Source organism: Apium graveolens, chromosome 3, assembly GCF_009905375.1.
Source record: "Apium graveolens cultivar Ventura chromosome 3, ASM990537v1, whole genome shotgun sequence".
Lineage (NCBI taxonomy): Eukaryota > Viridiplantae > Streptophyta > Magnoliopsida > Apiales > Apiaceae > Apium > Apium graveolens.
This window is the reverse complement of record NC_133649.1, coordinates 169,055,188-169,070,403: the sequence shown is the minus strand read 5'-3', so window position 1 is coordinate 169,070,403 and position 15,216 is coordinate 169,055,188.

Below are 15,216 nucleotides of genomic sequence, written 5' to 3'. Positions count from 1 at the left end.
GAGAGAGAGAAGGTAGAAGAATCCCCTAAGACTTATAAGGCTCCAGCTAGTAAATCAAAACCCAAAGATGACCTAGGTACTAAGGTGGATAAGAAAACATCTGACACACTTAAGAAACCACACACCATAGATGATCCTATGATTGGTAAGAGTGTTAAGGTTAATGCTAAGAAGAATAGGAATGGTAAGTGTTAGGAAATGAATACACACAGAGGGGGGGGTGAATGTGTTTTACTGTTTGTAAGCTTTTCTTGAATCTTTTATGGTTGAACAAAGTAAATTAAATCTTGTAGTGAAAGTGTATTCATGCAGAAATTAAACTTGCAAGAATAAAGAACACAGATCTTCAAAACTCACTCAATTTTATATTAAAATTAAGAATGTTTTGCTACAAAATTTCTAGGCTCTTTGTTGATAAATATCTTAGCTTCTTCTTGAGAGTATTACAAGATTTTCTATCTAAATTGTTACAACTGACTAAAGGACCAGCGTTAACTTTATAATTCAGTTAACTGTTGATTTATACAGTGTACAATCAGACATGCTATTAGCTTTAGTAAACATTCACTTGTCATTTCCATTTATAGAAAAGTATATTTTCTATTTCTGGCTTAACATATCTTTAGCATCATGTGATTATCTTGATCTTTCCTTTTTAGTTAATCTTCACTATTGATCTTGCACATCCTTTAAGCTGCTTTTTGTGCACTTGTCAATCCAGCTGTTTGGATTGTTTGTTGATTGTTAATCTTGGATATTGAACTGATATGCAATTTTGTACTTTGAGATTTTACCTCGAGATCTCCATTTGGTCTATAGATAACTTCACATCTTGATAACTATATTGGCTTATTGAGACCTCTAATACTCCATAGCAAATTTGACTTGTAGAGGTCTCTGAGTTCTCTATAAGAGAATTTGGCTTGTAGAGATCTCTAGTCTTCATATCTTCACTTTGACTTATCGATATCTCTGAGTTCTCTAATGGCTTATTGACTTATTGATAACTCGGAGTTCTCTAGTCAAATTTGACTTGTCAACAACTCAGAGTTCTCTAGTGAATTTTGGCTTATCGATATCTCTGAGTTCTCTAGTGAAATTTGGCTTATCGATAACTCAGAGTTCTCTAATGAATGTTGACTTGTCGATAAATCTGAGTTTTCTAGTGAAGAAATGACTTGTCGATATCTCCAAACTCCACGTCTTCAATTTGGCTTGTCGATATCTCTATGAGTTCTCTAATGCCTTTTTTGACTTCTCGATAAGTCATTTTGAGTTCTCGAATGACTTCTATATAATACTAAATCTGTGACTTCTAGAGATCTTGACTTAGAATATTTTTCTTAGAACAGATTTATTCAACTCCAAACTTCTTTATAATTCTTCTGAGGCATGATCTTCTTGATCTTCTTCTAGATAAAATTCTTAGGCTTGACACTGTTTATAGAAAAAGACTCCAGTCTGCTCCTTTGACAGTTTTACATACTTTAAGTGTTACAGTACAAAATACAAATTAAGATAACAATACAACTTACTCAGGGTTGACAAATTGTCTTAGTCTTGTTAAAGTACATGCATGTTTTGCACAACAATCTCCCCCAATTTGTGAGAAGATTGCTTAACACAAATTCATGCCTGTTAAATAGACTAACCTCAAGTTTAAAATGATGGAAAGTAAAATTAATACACAAAGCTTGATAGAATTACAACTTTTGTACAACATAAGATTTACAAGGTTCAATGGTTACAAGTATCAGGTAAAGACAATTTGTGTATCTGCTTCTTCCTTAAGAACATCCTTCAAGTGATCAAGAATTTCCAGTTCTTTTATAATAGGTGTTCCACTTAGAGCTTCTACAAGTTTTTGTCTTGCTACCTTGGGATAATCACTATCTAGCAAATCTATTCTAAATCTTGAGAATCCACCAGCTTTAATGTTTAGAAACTTCCCATCTTTAGAAATTCTGCTCGTTCCTTTTTCCTTAAGCTCTTCTGATCTTTTTATGTACATCTCTATTTCTTCATCATACTTCCTCCTTCTCTCTTCAGCTTCAGCCTCATTTTTTTTCTTTGTTTCCTCCCTTTCAATCAACCATTCATCTAGAACTGATCTCCATGTCCTTGTAGAAGTATCCTTGTCCTTTAGCAAACGTATCACTCTCTTAATTTCAGTGGGAGACAGAGAATCCATTAAGTCATTGCCAAGAAAAGTGAAGGAGCCATCTTCAAAATAAATTCTAACTTCTCTCAGGGATACAACCCAGACTCTGACTACTTCTTCAGCTAGATGTTGGAAATAATCTTCATCCGAGGTGCACTAATTTAGAGGTAGAAAGTCAGACTCTTTACAACAATTCCAGATGGCCCTTTCAGTGACTTCTTCTTTTTTGTAGGCTTAATTTTCTTAGGCTTTCTCCCAACAGATTTGTACTTGATTTTCAGTGAGGGTTTGGCTAAAGGTAGAGTTGTCATTTTCTTGAGATTTTTCTGGCTTGTGGTGATCGGAATTTTTAGGAAAGAGTTGGTTGTTTATTTGTACAGAAATTTTGGCTTTGAGGTTTGAGGTGGTTTGATGTTTGAGATAGTTAATGTTAAAGGTTGAGCTGAGGTTTGAGCTAGTTGTGTTTGGATTTTTAGGGATTGGTGTGGTTCTGAGCCATCATGAGTCTTTTTAGTTCTCCTTTCACTACCCTTCTTCTTCTTATCATTCTTCTTCTCAATCTTGCTTCTTGTCCTTGCTTCTAGTTGCCTTGGGTTGACTTGGATTTGAGCCAGAAGGTTTTTGATCATCTTTATGCTCATCATCATCCCCATCTTTCCTTAGATTGTACTTAGTAGCTGGCAACATATTTTTATAATCTACAAGGTATCTTTCCAAGATCTTGATCCTCTCCACATCCTCATCTATCTTGCTCTTCTTGATATTTAAATCAGATTGTAGAGTCATGAGCAGCCTTAGGTTTGATCTGACATAATGCTTAGGAATATAGAGATGTTTGGCTTGCTTGGTGGAAGGGCAGACATAAATAATTCCCTTTTGTGGAGATAGATAGGCTTCTGGAAAAGCTGCTACATGTGCCTTTTTAAGCTCATGTAAAAGTTGAGTGTCTTCAGGAATTACTTGGTGGACTTTGTCAATCATAACATCCAATTCAGATGCTCTCAATGTCTGAAGATATTCCAAAATAATCTGAAAAAATCTGTCTACCCCACCATCATTGATATTCATCACAATCCTCTTCTCTAGAAAGTTGTCAATCTTTACCACCACTACTCTTACAAAATTGATATTCTTGCCTAAAGCTTTCTTGCAATTCATGTAGTTGTGTTGAAGAGACACTCTTAGGGCTGCAAAAAGATCTTTGAATTACTAGTCTTGACTAGGTCCTTCTGCAGCTCTCAGTAGTCTTTCCTAATAAACATCAACTTGAGTGTTTGAGCTTTGCCTTATCTGAACAGGCTTTTTAGATTGTGCCCTAGCATCCCTGGATTGTGCAATCCTAGCCTCAATCTCCCCCTTAGTCTTGGAGACAGGCATTTTCAGGGGAATTGGAATTTCTGGCCTAATTTGTTCAGGTAAGGCAGGCAATGCTATATTGAGCGTTCCCATGATGGCTCCCAAAGCAACTGAGTTTTGCATTTGGAGATGCTTATGAGAGTCCACCAGGGTCTGGATGTCAGTTTGTTAACTTTTGACAAGAGAAGCCAAGGCCTGAACTTGTGCACTGAGAGAAGCATTTCAGGTTGCCAAAGAAGCTACTTGATCTTGGAGTGCTTGAGTGTTTGAGGAGGAAGAGTTTGGAGCAGAAATTACAATAGATTGGCCAAAGTTAGCTTACACAAATTTTTGAATCTCATCCATGACCAAGGGAGAAGGAGTGTATCTTACAGTGTGCATCTGATCCGACTTCAACCTTGTGTCATTGGAATTTGTGATATGATTTTGAACTTGATTGTGCAAGGCTACAAAAGAGTCCTTGAGTTAATTCACACTCTTATCAATCCCAGTGAGATCATACCTAGACATTTGTTCTGAGAAGGTTTGAATTACTTTTTGATCTCAGTTTAAGAGGAAATGATTTCATCCATCTTTTCCCTTACTATTTTCCTGAGTCTGTCTTCATGACCAGTCAATCTCAGTTCTAGTGCTTTCCCAAAGAGATGGAAAGCTTTTAGTTAAGCTTTTGAAACTTCATTGACTGCATCATAGATTTCACTAGGTGTCAATGCCTTGGATTTGCTACCCAGAATTGTCAAGTAATCTTCCCTGAACTTAGCTAACACATCCTCCATTTCCAGACTATAGTCCTTGTTCATCCAAGCATCACAGTTGCCATCCTGTTCAGATTCATTAACAATTTTATCTTGTTGTTCTTGGACATCTGATTGATAGGAGAGCATGAATTCCTGGTAATCCTGGTTAGAAATGTCAGAGGTCAACAATTGTTGAGAAATTTGTGCTAGGCCTGCAAGCTGATCTACCCTGAACTCTGCAAGATGTGATTGTGGTACAGCTTCATGGAGCCAGGTAGAGACAAGGTGAGGTTGAAAAGTTGATGGTTGTGAAGTTGATGGTTCAGAAACACCTGTGACTGAGGTCACAGTTTTTCTCATTAATTGTTGTGTGGTTATGGCTAGTTGTTGTTCCACATTTATTGTGGGAACCTCCAATTGAATTGGAGGGGATTTGACTGGGTTACAGCCATGTGCACCATTCTCAAACCCTTTTGTGTCTTGCAATACACTGGCACTTGAATGGGCTATACTTGCCTCTCCTATGACAGGATCATTGGCAATTGTACTCCTAGCATCAACTGCCAAAGCAATTTATGTTAGGGTTGTGAGGGGAGTTGTCCCTACATGAGGAACCTCCAATTGAATTGCAGAGGATTTAGGAGTCTCCCCCTCAGGAGTATTAGCCTCAAACCTAACAGTCTGTGAAGACTGATTTGCATATGAAGGTGCATTTTGAGTTTCCATGGGGTCTTCAGTGAAAACTGATGAATCCCCCATATTTGTGATGGTTCATCAAGGTCTACCACAGCTAGTAGCCTCTCACCATCTAAATGAGGTGTTTAGGTGGTGAGAAAGGTTTCTAGAACCAAGTCACTTGATTTTTGTTGCACTTGAGAAGTAGATTCAAGTGCAATTGGAAGAGAAGAAATTTTAGATATAAGAGATTGTTGCTCAGTTGTGAGTGTTGGCAGCTCCCCCTAAATAGATGAGGGAGCTTCAAGAGATGTGTCCTCACAGTGTGTGCGTTCCTTATTTCTCCTACCATATACTTGAATTGCTTTTTGTGCAGGCTGTGCAGACTCACTACTGCGTGCTTTTACAACTGCATCCTGTTGGGAGGATGTATAGGTGACTTGAGTGGTCAGCTCAGTTTTCTTACTCCTTTTAGATCTCTTGACCAAAGGTGATTCTTTTTCAGCCCGGTCCTCACCACTCTCAGTTACAACAGTTAAGGTTGCCCCCTTTATCTTCTTTTTACTCACCTCATCCTTTTGAAAAGATGAGGTGTTGGTTTCCTAGCTTCTAAAGGTTTTGAAAGAATGGTTGCAACTTGGGAAGATCCCTATTGGTGTTCGTGTGCTTGTACTTCCGTAGTTTCAGGGATCATAGCTATGCTAGATTGTATATTAAATCTCATGTCAGGCATAGGGTAAGGGTAAGTCCTAAACCTCTCCAACATAAATGGAGTGATTTTTAGACTTACATTTACCTTATTCTTTGTAGTAAATGAGCCAAATATTATTTTAGACACTTGCTTATAATTGCCTATTTTTGTGCTATATATACCATTCAATAGGTGTATGTCTGCTACTTTATGATTTAAAATGGACGTAATAAATCTAGGAAAGAAAATTTCCTTACCTCTAGCTGTCAGGGGCATTGTCAGCCTGGTTGCAAGTTCTTCCAGGATCAACAGACCAACATTTATGTGTCTGTTATGCGCAATTGAATACACCAGCTTTTGCAAAATACTTGAAATGTTGTCATATCCTGTCTTCCTGCATGTAAATGCCCTCACCACTGAATCAAAGATGAAAGACCACTCCTTCCTTAAATTGGTCATGTTTAAACTTGACAAATTGATTCTTCCACCATAATTGATGAAGTCGATAAACTCAGTCAGCTCATCAGGAGTTGGCACCTCCACCAGATTTTTAGTTGGCAGCCCCAAAGTTCTATTCACATCTTGGTCATTGAATTCTATCAGTTGGCCTCCAATTGTGCATGTCACCACCATAGAAAGAGAGTTGTCATTCATATCAGTTCTCACTACTGCTGTAGTCCAGAATTCATGCAGCACATCTAGGTACAGAACTGGATTTGCAGTCAAAGCTCCTGCAAGATAAGACTCAGCCAAAAGTTTCACAAACCCCTTGAAATTGTCAGGAGCTTGGTTAGCATCAGTAAAAGCGAGATAGTTGGTTCCTTTCTCTGGAATAGAGGCTCTTGCAACATTTTAGGCCATTGTTGATTGATGAGAATGAGTGGGTAAGAATTTTTTTTGAGAAAGGAGTAAAACTAAGAGAGAAATCGGTTTTTGCTTGAAAGGCTAGGTCACTTGAGATCTTGAAAAGTGTAAGTATGTATATGTATCGAGAAGTCTGGGTATTTATAGTAAAAGCAAATGACTTGTCGAGAACTCAAAAATAGATGTTTGGAATTTGTCTATTGAGAAGTCATTTTAAGAAATGAAGAAAATATCGAGAAGTCATTTTAAATTGCTCTTATAGAGAACTAAAAAATTGACTTATCGACATGTCAAATAAATACCCAGTTTGTCCAAAAATGGACTGAATTAATTCCAACTTTATTTGAATAAATTTAAAATAAAATTAGAATAAATTTTCCAAAAGTATTTTACCAAAATAATTTACTAAATTAAATTATTTCAGTTCTGAGTTATTGATAAGTCAACAATTATACTTGTAGAGAACTCTGTGAATTAACAGTACTAGAGAACTCTACAAGGACTTATCGATAAGTCATAATTAAGCTTATCGAGAAGTCACTCTAGAAGTCAATAAATTGACTTGTCGAGAACTCACTCGAGAAGTCTTAAAATCGCTTGTCGATAAGTCAGTTAGACTTATCGAAAACTCAGTTCTCTATATACTTTTGACCAATATAATTATGCCTTGTGTTAATTTTACATATTAAGGATGTAAATTAACAGCTGAGCAGTTTACTTAGAATTTGAAAAATTCCAAGTTGAATTTAAAAAAAATGCAGAGATTTCTGAAATATATATAATTCATATTTCAGTTAATTTCTAATTTAAATCAAATAAAGATTGATTTATTAGAAATTAATTTGCTGTAAAACATTAGTTGAGTTCTTATCTTAGAATGAAGAATTAAGCATTCCAATTTCACCTACAAGTCTAGTGAAAGTTGCTTCATTTCAGCTAATTGTTTTTATGTTGGAACAAAAATGAGCTCAATGGTAGCATTTGTAGTATGTTCCCTAATAAAATGGTACCTTACATCAATGTGCTTTGTTCTAGAATGAATAACTGGATTAGCCACTATAGATATAGCACTAGTATTGTCACATATGATAGGAATTTTGTGTAAAACTAGGCCATAATCCATTAGCTGATTTCTAATCCAAAGCACTTGAGCACAACAACTTCCTACAGCTATGTATTCAGCCTCAGCTGTAGAAGTTGAAATGGATTGTTGTTACTTGCTATACCAGGATACAAGTCTTTGTCCAAGAAATTGACAGCTTCCACTAGTACTTTTCCTGTCAACCCTACATCCAGCAAAATCTGCATCTGTGTGACCAACAGCTTCAAAACCAGTTCACTTAGGATACCATAATACCAAGTTTGGAGTTCCCTTCAAATATCTGAAAATCCTCTTTACAACCATTAAATGTGATTCTTTAGGATTAGCTTCAGATCTTACACACAGACATGTAGCAAATATGATGTCTGGTCTACTAGCAGTTAAGTAAAGCAATGAACCAATCATTCCTCTATAGCTTGAGATATCTACACTCTTGCCCTTTTTATCTTCATCTAACTTTGTTGTAGTAGACATAGGTGTAGATGCAGGTGAACAATCAACCATACCAAACCTTTTCAATAAATCCTTGACATACTTAATTTGGATGATGAAGATACCATCACTTCTTTGACTGACTTGAAGCCCAAGAAAGTAACTCAGTTCCCCCATCGTATTCATTTCATATTCACTTTGTATAAGCTTGGAGAATCTTTGGCAAAGCTTCTCATTTGTAGAACCAAAGATGATATCATCCACATAGATCTGAACTAGGATCATATCCTCACCATATTTCTTGTAGAAGAGAGTCTTGTCTATGGTATCTCTAGTAAAACCATGCTTTAGTAGGAATTCTGACAATGTGTCATACCAAGCTCTAAGTGCATGTTTTAGTCCATATAGAGCCTTGAGTAACGTGTACAAAAAATTTGGAAATTCTGGATCTTTAAAGCCAAGTGGCTGTTGCACATAAACTTCTTCTACTCGCTCACCATTCAGGAAGGCACTCTTGGCATCCATTTGATATACTTTCCAATTTGAATGTGCAGTAAATGCTAGAAAAATCCTTATTACTTCAAGTCTTGCAACTGGAGCAAAAGTTTCATCATAATCAATTCCTTCTTCTTGTGAGTAACATTTTGCAACCAGCCTTGCTTTGTTTCTGGTAACTATAACATTTTCATCCATCTTGTTCCTAAGGACCCATTTTGTTCCAAATATGCTTCTATTCTTTGATGCAGGAACCAATTCCCAAACTTTGTTTCTTTCAAACTGATTCATCTCTTCCTGCATGGCAAATATCCAATCAGGATCCAGTAAAGCTTCATCAATTTTCTTAGGCTCTACTTGAGACAGAAAACATGCATGTAGGCACTCAATAGCAGTTGCACTTCTAGTCCTCACACCAGCAGTAGGATCACCAATAATTGCTTCTCTAGTGTGACTTTTATCCCACTTCCTTGTATGAATTTATTGACTTATGCCTTCATCATTTTCTTCATTATTGGTATGACTGTTAGATCCTTCTTCTCTTTCTCCCCCTGAGTTTGTGCTATCAAATTCAGGTGTTTGAGATGAGCTTCCACTTCCATGATTTTCCAGTTGAGTAGTCTCTTCATTTATCATCTGTTGTGCATCAATTTCATCTTCCCCATCAGAATCACTATCAATGTTGAGGTTTTCAAATACAAGGACTTCAACTTCATTATCATCAAGGCATTCCACGCATGGATACTTTTCATCATTAAAAGTCACATCTGTGTTTTCCATAATCTTCTTTTGATCAATCACATAAACTTTGTAGGCTGTTCTTTTCAATGAATATCCCAGAAAAATTGCTTCAAAGACCTTTGAGTCAAATTTTCCCACATATTCAGAGTTGTCTTTCAAAATGTAACACTTGCTTCCAAACACATGAAGATGCTTTACAGTAGGCTTTCTTTTAGACATGATTGAGTAAGGTGATTTTCCATGTGCCTTGTTAGTGAGATATCTGTTCTGAGTGTAACATGCAATGTTAACAGCCTCTTCCCAAAAATTTGTTGGCAACTTGGCATCTTGCAATATTGTTCTAGCAGCTTCAACTAATGTTCTATTCTTTCTTTCAACTACTCCATTTTGTTGAGGTGTTCTAGCAGCTGAGAATTCTGGAAAAAGGCCTTTACTTTTACAGAATTCACTCAATGTAGCATTTATGAATTCTATTCCATTATCACTTCTCAATCTTTTTACACAATTGTAATCTTCAGCCTGTTTTTCTATCTTCTTGATGTGCTCAATTATGATGTGTGGGGTTTCATCTTTAGAGTGCATGAACTCTACCCAAGTGTATCTTGAGAAATCATGCACCATCACAAGTGCATATTTGTTTCTTGAAATAGATAAGACATTTACTGGTCCAAACAAGTCCATATGAATTAGTTGCAAAGGTATACTGATAGAATTCAAAGTTTTTGACTTGTGACTTGATCTTTTTATTTTTCCTTTCTGACAAGCTTCACAAACTTCAACTTGAGCAAACTCCAGTTTAGGCATGTTTCTTACTAACTCCTTTTTGACCAAGGTGTTAATTGCCTTGAAATTCAAGTGAAACAGCTTTTTATGCCAAAGCTTGCTTTGTTCTTCTGATGCCTTGGTGTAGAAGCAACAAATACCATCCTTATTTATTGAGTCCAAATCTGCAACAAAGAAGCTTTCTTTCCTTGCTCCTTTCAGAGCAACTTCACCAGTTTTCTTGCTGATAAAAATGCATTCTTCTTTGTTGAATAAAACTTCAAAGCCTTTATCTGCAAATTGGCTAACACTGAGAAGATTCACTTCAAGACCAGCTATCAGTGCTACATCATCAATGACAACATTTTCAGAAACAATCTTGCCATATCCCATTGTGAATCCTTTGCTGTTGTCTCCAAAGGCCACCAAAGGGCCAACTTTCTCCTCAAACTGTGATAGTAGTGCTTTATCACCTGTCATATGCCTGGAACATCCACTGTCTATGATCCAGATGACTTTCTTCACTTTGCCCTGCACACAATGAGTTTTAAGTGTGTTTATCAACCCAAGCAGTGTTGGGTACTTTCTTCTTGTTAACTGATTTAGCAGAAGTAGAATGAGTAGTTTCAGATAAAATAGAGTTCATTGACTGTTGAGCATTTTCCCTTTATGTTGTAGACCCAATTCTTGTTTTTTTGAGGTCTACTCTCTGTTTGTGGCAACTTTTCATCACTTTCAAGTTGCAAGGAATGCAGTCAAACTTGTCATAAAAGGAGTAGGGATCATTTGCATTTGCTTCATTGTATTTTCATGCTCCTTCAGTTGGCTTGCTAACTGCCTTTTTATAAAGCTGAGTTAGGTGATTCACAGAGCCACATTTTTCACATTTCTTTCTTGGAGCATCTGCAACATAAGAAAAGTTATTGCTTTTGTTTATCCCAATTTTCCCATTTCTATTTTTCTTTTTCTTTCTTGCATATTTAGTTTTGGTTTCTTTAACAGGTGTCTTGGGAATTTGTTTGTCCATGAGCTTCTCTTCAGTATTGGAAGACTGAGTTGATTCTGCAGTTTTCTTCTCTTTGTTCTTATCAACAATTTCTTGCTTGATAATCAATTCTTCTTCACTGAAGTTGACTTCACATGCCTTGAATATAGGTGATGCAACCTTTTTCAGCATAGCTGGAACATTTTCATTAACTGTTTCCTTTTCTTTGTCAAATGTCACTTTCTTCTTGCTGTTCAAGGAATCATAGTCAAGACCAATAGCAATATTTGCACATGATTTGTTTTTCTCATGATATTGTCCAACCAGCTCAGATGCATTTCTGAAAGACTTCAACTTCACCTCATTCTTTTCCAGCTTCTCCCTTAGCACTGCTTCAATTTCATTTGCAAACTTAAGTTTGTTCTTCATATAAGCATTCTCTTGCTTTACAGCTTCAAGCTCTACCAACAACAATTCAGTTTCTTGCTTCTCACTTTCAAGCTTCTCATTTATCTTTGTTAATCTGCTAACTTCTTCATTAGCAGTAACCATGCTTGTGTGAATGTGAAATATTTTTGTGCTCATCTTCTCTACAGTTTCCTTATATTGACTCACATTTAAATCAATGATGGTAAGAGTTGGTACCTGTGATTTAGATGAGGATGATTATCCTTTCTCCAAGGCCATGGGTGCATAATTTCCAAATTCTTCATCTTCATCATATTCAGAGTCATCCCAACTTTTACCCTCTGCAAGATATAAGCTTTGCTTTGCTGTTTCTTTAGAAGAGCTTCATACTTTGCTTCCAATTTAAGATAAGCTTTATCCTTCTTTGCTTTCTTGGGTTTCCTGCATTCGGTAGCAAAATGGACCAACTCATCACAGTTGTAGAACCTTATCTTAGATCTGTCAACAGATCCAGTTTTGTAGCCAGTTTTGCTTTCAGAAGTGTACTTCCTTTTCCTTTCCAGCTGCTGTCTTTGTTGAAAAACTGTCCTTTACCCTTGAAGTATCTTGGCTTCTTTACTCTAATGTTAGATAAATTTCTAGCTAAATAGGTCATTGATTAATCTAGGTCATCCAGTTCATCAAGAGTGTAGAACTCATCTTCTTCCAATTCCAGAATGACTTGTTCTTGTGAATCATTTATTCTTTGCTTACTTGATGAGGAAACTGGAGTTTGAGATCTTGGCTCATCATTTGATGTTTGGCTTTCATTGACAATTAAAGCACTTGAGCCATCTACAACATGTCCTTGACCAGATCTCAATGATTTCCTTTGAATCATTTCTAGTTCATATGTTTTGAGAATTCCATATAGAACTTCCAGTGTTATTCTGCTCAAGTCTCTCCCTTCCCTGATTGCTGAGATTTTCTGTTCCAAATGATCAGGGAGAGTAAGCAAGAACTTCAAGTTCACCTCTTCAGCTTCATAGTTATTGTCATGAAGTTGCAAGTCATTTATCAGCTTGTTGAACCTTTCAAACACATATATTATACTTTCCTTTGGCTTCGCCATAAAACCCTCATACTGTGAAATTAGTATCCTTCTTTGATTAGATCTAACTTCTTCAGTACCCTAACAGAGTATTTCAATCTTTTCCCATATTTTCTTGGCAGTGTCACAGTTGATAATGTTTTTGTACATCACATTGTCAAGTGACTCAATCAATATTAACTGCAAGCCATTATCCAGGGAAACTTTCTCCTTTTCAGGCTCAGAATACTCAGAAGGATCTTTTGGAGCATAGTGAGATGGAATGACCATATCACCATCTGTTGATTCTTCAACTCTAACCATAGGAGTAAAGGGCCCATTTTTACGAATCTGAATAGAGAGTGGATTGGCCATCCTGATAAACAGTAATATTTTCTTTTTCCAAAGAGTGTAGTTAGCTTTGTTAAAGGTAGGAATTTTGATGCTACTGATTTTCGGTGTATTCATTCTTCTAAGATCTTGAATCTGTTTTCTTTCAGATTTTGCTCTGATACCACTTGTTAGGAAATGAATAATACACAGAAGGGGGTGAATGTGTTTTACTATTTTTAAGCTTTTTGTTGTGAATATGTTGTGAACTTGATGATTTTATTAACAAAATATCTTAGTAGATTTAACTTAGTGAAAAATGTAGCACTCGACGGATAAGGAATATAGATTCGACGGTTGACTCAATATAGTCTCGACGGATGATGATTTATTATCCATCGAGTGAGTAGCTTATGTAACAATAAGTCATGTAGCATATTTCTGCAAACACCTTTGTTTAGATTCTGTAGTAGCATATAAGTCATGTTGACTTTAAGTAGATATGCAGAATAGGCTGATTAATTGTACATAGATGATGTCTTGTAATTCTGCATAAATGAAATGAAGTCAAGGGCCATATAGCTACTCGACGGATGATCAACAAAGCTACTCGACGGATGATCAACAAGGCTACTCGACGGATGATCATGTACCCGACGAATAATCAATTCAAACATCTGTTGACAGTGACAACACAGTTACATGCGTCGAGTGTATGCAAAAGGAATGTGGAAGCTAATTCAACTGGGTTTTTGAGAACAAAGAAGTATTACCATTTCCATGCTATTATGAAGATATTCAAAGATGCTGGAATAGAGTAATGAAACAACATAGTATTAGACTTGATAGGTTTTGTTTTATTATCTTGTCTTATTATTGTGTAATCTTGGTGATATATAAACCAAGAGTAGCAATTAGAACAACAAGAAGACTAAGCAGGTAAATTCTCAGAGAAACATTTGTAAGCTGTATTCATAGCATTTCTCTGTAAGTTTAGTTGTTCTCATTTTATAAGCAGCTGTGAGCTATTCAAGCTTCACAAAGTTTTCTCGATATATATATATATATATATATCTGGTGGATACTTTCTAATCCACCAGAAAGTTTTAAAGACTTGTGTTTTTATTACTCTGTGTTTTGATTCATATTTAATTTGTTATTCCACACTTTGCAAATCAAAACACTATCATATATATATATATATATATTAAGTTAGAACATTTTATATTTCTGAAAAAGGTTCAAGAATTCCATTCAACCCCCCTTCTGTAATTTTTGTTGCATTGTTAGGGACTAACAATTGGTATCGGAGCAAGCTCTTAAAGAACAAAGAGTTTAAAGATCACAACAAACAACAAAATGAACAAGAAGGATGTTGGAGTCAAGATTCCTTTTCTGGACAAAGATAATTACCATCACTGGAAGGTAAAGATGCATCTTCATCTACTTTCTCAAGATGAGGCCTATGTAGATTGCATAGAGAGAGGCCCTTATATACCAATGAGAGCTGTAACTGGAAATGAGCCATCAGTTCCCAAGCCGAGGCATGAATGGTCAGATCCTGATATTGAACAAGTCAGGAAGGATAAGAAGGCCATGAATATTCTATTTAATGGAGTTGATGGTGACATGTTTGACAACATCATCAATTGCAAAACTGCCAAGGAAGTTTGGGATACAATACAGATCATCTGTGATGGCACTGAACAAGTTAGAGAAAACAAGATGCGGCTACTAATTCAGCAATATGAGCATTTCCACTTTGAAGAAGGTGAACCTCTCACTAATATCTTTAGTATATTTCAAAAACTACTAAATGCTCTAAAGCTGCATGGAAGAGTCTACCAAACCAAAGATTCTAATCTCAAATTTCTGAGATCCCTACCAAAAGAATTGAAACCAATGATAGTCTCCTTGAGAAACTCACAAGAATACAAGGAGTTTACACTAGAGAGACTGTATGGCATTCTAAAGACTTATGAGCTTGAAATAGAGTAAGATGAAAGAATGAAGAAAGGGAGAAAGAAAGGAGGGTCCATTGCACTTGTTGCTGAGTTAGAGAAAGAGAAAGAAGTGAAAATAGAAGTTGTTGAGTCTACTTCAAAGGTCTATAAAAACAAGGGCGAGGGGATGGTAGCAGAAAATGAAGATTCTTTGAGACAAGATGACATGGAAGATATTGATGAACATCTAGCATTTATTTCCAGATGATTTACCAAGCTCAAGTTCAAGAAGAACTTTGGAGCAGCTAACCCAAATAGAAACATGGTGGATAAATCAAAATTTAAATGTTTCAAATATGGCTTGGCATGGCACTTTTCCAGTGAGTGTAGAAAGTCAGATTCTAGCAAGAAGAAGTTTGAGCCTGTGGATTATAAACAGAAATATTTTGAGTTGCTCAAACAAAA